Source organism: Amblyomma mixtum, chromosome 4 (genome assembly GCF_055824585.1).
Source record: "Amblyomma mixtum isolate Tamu chromosome 4, ASM5582458v1, whole genome shotgun sequence".
In the NCBI taxonomy this organism is placed as follows: domain Eukaryota; kingdom Metazoa; phylum Arthropoda; class Arachnida; order Ixodida; family Ixodidae; genus Amblyomma; species Amblyomma mixtum.
Window position 1 is genome coordinate 84,164,476 of NC_143015.1, and position 6,006 is coordinate 84,170,481.

Below are 6,006 nucleotides of genomic sequence, written 5' to 3' on the forward strand. Positions count from 1 at the left end.
CCTTTCGGTTCCGGCCAACTTCAATTCATGCTGGCATTCTTTCAATTCAGGCCACCTTCTACTTACGCTCACCGCCCTTTCTCTAGTAACTTCTACCGCAACGTCTTCGATTCCATTGATTACTTGAATTACTGGTTTGACGCTTTAAGTTTCTTGTTCGTTTTCAGTTTATTTTTTCTGCCGGCAAGGTATAGCTTTGCATTCGCATTGTTTATGCAAAGGGAGTTCCTGTTATTGCTCTCTACGAAGGGGGGGTAAAATAAGTTGATTTTTTCTTTCAATGCCCGCCGTACTGTTTCATGCAACCAGGTGCACTATGTCACCACAGTACGGTATACGAGAAATATCAGGGCGTTCAAATGCGCAGCGTCAGTCATTTATATAAACATAAAGCAAAAGCCCTACTAACAGGCTGCGAAATTTCAACCCTTCCTCAATATTTTTGCATCTAGACAAGAGATTCTCGACGGACACATGTACTGCTATATATTAAACCATAAACTCATAAAATGTGCCTGCCTAGATAGATACAGAGCGAGGGAAAGGCAAGGATGTTAACCAGAAAGGATTCCGGTTGGCTAGCCTACACAGGGGAAGGGAATGAGGGGATTAAAAGGGAAGATAGAAGGAACGGGAAAACGTCACAATCTGTCAATCAAGGCAGTCTCTCTCAAAAAACAAAACAGTGCCTTGTATGTCTTGATAGCAGTCGACTGTTGCGGCCACAGACCGGGGATCTTGGCCTGTGTGAAAGGGCGAGGATCAAGGCGGTCCAGAGTACAACGCAGCTTATGTGTTTCGGTCACAAAAACAGGGCACTCACACAAGAGGTGAGTGACTGTCTCTTCACAGGCACAGTTTACGCAAGAAGGGCTGTCGGCCATCGCAATCCGGAAAGCATACTTATTTGAGACAACACCGAGCCATAGACGGCACAGTAATGTTGCTCCACGACGCGCTACATCACACGGAAGACGGAGGCGCAGTCCAGGGTCCAATGCCCTAAGGCGACGGTTGCAGAACTCTACCGTGTTCCACGCTGAAAGAGATCCAGCCACAAGGAACGAAGCCGACACGCTGCGTCAGCTCTCGTTACAGGGATATTGACAGGGATTCCGTCATTGTGGGCAGAACGGGCAGCTACGTCGGCCTGGTGACTGCCATGAATACCGCAGTGGCCCGGCAGCCAAAGTCAAGTTGCTCTCTGAACTAGTACCACAACGCCCATAGCGCCGCCAGTGGCTTGCTAGAAAAAAACAACGGCTTTCCACAGCCAAAGACCACAGCTTTGCCAACGGAAGGCCCACCGGCTGATCACAGGGAGCCAAGAAAGCTACAAGAACTCGCTACGTTAATTATCAACCACAGCTTTCGTCACTGGGCTCAGAAGATCGCTCCTTCCTCGCAACATTTTACTGCTCAGAGTAGCCTGGCTCTCTGAAAGCACACAATCTGCGTGTGATCCCTGCCTGCAATTTCGCCATTAGTCGCGTAAATTGCCGCGGATCTTTAAAAAAAAATCGTTGAACGGATGCATTACAGCAGTTGCCGTGAACAATTTGCAGGACAGCTAGAACTTAAATCATGTTTAGAGAACATGCCGAGAAGTGTTTCCTGGCATGTAGCGATTTTCGATAACCGTTCCCTCTTTCAAAGCTGAAATATGACACGAAAAAAAAACACTTTTTTTAGACGCGGAACAAGGGTGTGCCGAGCGTAAACACATGTCATGGTGGAAAAAATGAATGTACACACAAGTACGCGGAACTGGCGCTAAATGCAGCACTTAAACATGTCACGCACGTGTGGAGTTCCAAAAAAAAAGGTAAAGACTGAAAAGTGGAATTACGATCACATACCACCGCAACAAAGGTATAAATTTAGAAACACTTCCGGGCGTGCTATCTTAAAAACCAAAAAAGCCATAGTTCTTGTTTTAATTTTTCAACGAATTTATTAAGTTATTATTTCCTTTCATCGCAACTTTGTAGGTAAAGAGCCGCCATGCAGAAATTTATTCCCTAGAAAATTTGCGAGTAACTCGAATTCCAGTGTTTTGGATGTTACTAGTTTGGTGCACATCTCGTTCCCTTACGCCATTCGCCTGCGGCTTCCTCGCTTTTAGATGCAAGTGTAATAGGTTTTTCGGGCACAAAGCACAAAGCGCGGAACGGCGTTCACCGACCGTCAGTGGTTCCAACAGCACCAACAAGAAGCGCGCGCTCGCCGAGAGCAGTCCCGCTGCCGCGCGGGCACTTCTTCGTCATCACACAAGGAACATTTTGTAACATTGAGAATGATATTGGAAAAAAAAAACAGGCAGAGGCACTTAAGCCTACTTACGTGTGGGAATGTGACCATTAATGTCCCAGGGCGCAATGAAGCCCAGCCACACACGCGCGTGCGCGTATGACACCTCTTGGAACGCTGTACAACGAATGCTTGCGTGACAATTTTGATATGAAAATTGTCTTCTCAGGCAAGGGAATTGCGCAGTAACTGTCTCGCATTTAGGTGTACCCCTCAACCGTGCCTTAAGAGCGGTGTGTGCGCGTGTGCGTGTGTGCGTGTGCGTGTGTGCGTGTGTGTGCGTGTGTGCGTGTGTGCGTGTGTGCGTGTGCGTGTGTGTGGGGGGGGGGGTTTAACGTCCCAAAGCGAGTCAGGCTATAAGGGACGCCGTAGTAGAGGGCTCCGGATAATTACGACCACCTGGGAATCTCGTTTACTGTACATTGCAGCTTTCCCTCTCTTTAACACTGTTACCATTCCTTTCCTTATCAGTTACAACCCTTACGCAAAATTGAAGTCATTTTGATGGACACCCAAACAGCGCCACGCGGGAAGGGATGAAGGAGGGAGTGAAACATGAAAGAAACTGATAAGTGCGGCAGTGAAGGGCGCATGAACAATTTGTACCACCTGGGGATAATTCACACGCACTCACATCACCAAACAAAGTTTTCCGTATAGCTTGTTGAGTTTGTTTATGGCCGCTGCGGGCGATGAAGCGAGAGGTGCTTAGGTTTCATTCCGGGAAGCAGACTTAACAAAGTAGCATACAACAGATACGCAGGCTCAGCACAAAATTAAACCGAAGATTGAACCGCTACAACTTTGGTGCGATAGGGTGACAGCAGCAGCAACAGGACAAGTGTGTACTCAGAGATCATTGAGCAAGGACTTTGTTTTGAAGGGTATACGTGGCGTTGCTGCTTGTGGCTATAGGATTCTATTCAGGAGTGGAAGATATCGGCAAGAAATGGTGATAGTGGTGGTTCTCGTTACAACTTAATTGCCACAAAAGCGAAGGGATTAGTTTGAGCTTTGACGAATCCAGGGTGTCTTCCAGTCGGGGGCGACCTCTTGAGCTCGCGTGACGAAGGCTAGCTGCATTGTTTTTCTTGAACAGTTGTTCATTAACAAAAATACAAAAAGAAAAAAAGATGTTGCCAGCCGCGGCAATTGCTATCTGATAGCACCCGAGCTGCGGCTGGCGGAAATAAAGGGAGGGCAGGGGATACCAAGAAGAGGTACAGAGGGGAGCGAAGGGGAAAAAGCATAGGGGAGCTGTTTATACATTACTTAGATTATTTACAAAAATATAGAAAAGGTGAACAAGTTTGCGCCGCTCGAGCGCGCTGGTGTCCAGGTACAGTCCGAATTATTCCGAACGACTACTGCGCATGTCAACATATAAACACTCTATATACAAAGCCGCGCACGCACTTAGCTGCATTCCTTGCTTTTCATTAGCTGGTAGACAATTTTTTTTTTACTCTTGATAGTCCCCTGAATTTGGTCGTTTGCATTTTCTGCCCTGTATAGCCATTTGTGACATTCTCGCCATTTATAACATGTCATGACTTTTGTGACATTTGTGACATACACCCTGGCTTGATGCTTGAAAGGATCATGCGAAAATTCTCGCTGCGACCCTCTAGCGACACACAGCCATTGAAAGAAACACGGAATCCTTTCTTGTGCCCGTTTTTCGTTGCGTTTTCTGATTTCCAAAACCGTGCATCTACTAGCCCAGTAACAAGTAAGTTCTGTTAAAGAGCTTGTTTTCTTTGTTACTGTTACTTCCTTTCAGCCGGTGATTTAAGCCTACGCGCAGTGCGAAAATTGTGTGCTGAAAAAAGTGTCGGCTCTATGATCAGCCAGCGTACACGTTCGGTCATTTACGCGACAGAGAAATCGTATATTTTATACACTTCAATGAATAATCGCAAAAACTTATTTAAGTTTTAAAACAAGATGTCACATGGAAGCAAAAACCAAACCCGTACTCCAGTCGAAATGTCACCGGAAACCGGAAAGAAATCATCCGGTGCCACTGTCGCTTGAAAGCGACGCTTTTTCCCACGCACACGTGCTCATGGTATTGCACATCCTGACTGCGTTTGACTTACACATAAGCCGTGTTTTTTCGTTTTATTATTGGCTTTCGGGAATCCTATAGCGACCGCCAAGTTTCGACGTCGCCAAGCATTACTGTCGTTTATATGCAAAAGCGGCTAACTTAACTAAATACGGGTCTAGGAGCGAATCAAATGGTGTCATTGCTTCAATGCCAAGAGTATTGCGCTGTCTGTAACCACTGCAAATGGGTGCCTTAAAGTTGAAAACTAAGCAGTCTGATAACGCTTTCCTTCACTTGGTTATTACAATGCGAGAGAGAAATGCCATCACCGCCGTCACAGTGGTCGCCTAATTCGCGGTGCAGTGCCATGTAAAAGCCTTTTCACTTGTCAGAAACAGTTATCTTGAGACTAATGTGCACTGCAGAAGATAGGGGGTTTCACCGTCATGGCGGCTGTGACGTCACGTCCAAGCCGTCCTCTGCAGCACTACGTTTCGAAACTCTTCAACCCCTGCTCAACTCTACTTTCCTGCACTGTTTTTAGTTGCTTTACACAGGCTACGGGAAGCACGAACGTTGCCAACGAATTCTCCTAAATACACCCTTCTCCCTCCCCCCCCCCCCCTTGAGCCCATATATGCTTCTACAAATTTTTCTTACTAGGAGTCGTGTGAAGGTGTTGCTGTCTCTATCGTGAGCAAATATGGTGGCTGATAGGAGAGCATGTCGTTGACGAACTGAACCACTTTCTCCTTGCTTTCTTTCACTCTCTGATGCACAAACTTTTTTCCCGAAAATGGTACCAAAATGGTAATTTAGGAGCTGTACAGCCATCAGTTGGCAAACCAAAAAAATGCCTTTGACGACCCCTACTTTCTTTAAACAGTGCACAGTTTCCAAGAAAACCCCTAAGCTGGGCTCGTAATGAGCCAGAAACAACAGCCAGCCTATGACGAGCCACGCTCGTCAAAATCCGCTAGTCGGTTAATAATGCTTAAACGCCCCCGCTGTGGTGGCTCAGTGGTTAAGGCGCTCGGCTGCTGACCCGAAAGACGCGGGTTCGATCCTGGCAGCGGCAGCCGAAGTGACGTCACAATGCACACCACCGCTTGTAAAAATACAGAGTATTCCAAGAAGCCATGTTAGTGAAAGAGATAAGCACGTTGGATAGTTTTATTGTTAAGTAGTATTCAGCACACAGAAGTACGGTAAGCAGGTGCAGCATTGTCGATTTGCTGGCATTTCCACCAAGTGGGAGAACATTAATCTCCTACAAAGGGTTAAAACATGAACAGAAAAACATTACCAGGTGAAAACAAAATTTAACAAAACAAGCAGACGGTGCGTCATTGTGAAATTCGAGCTTGCATTACTTCTCTGCTGCAGCTCATGTTTCACACTCATGGACATCATGTACAACGATACCCTTTTTCGTTGTTTCTTCGTACTTCCGAACCCGTGCGTGCGCACTACGCGCATCCTGGTCTTGTTCACCTCTAAGCCTATGCACAAAAAAAAGCTGTGTTGATAGCAACCCCATTCGCTCTTTGAAAGTGAAATACTGCCGAGGTCGGCACCTTGCTCCGAGCGCAAGTGACTCTGTTCCGGAACTACTGAGCTCATATTAACAATCAAAATAGTTC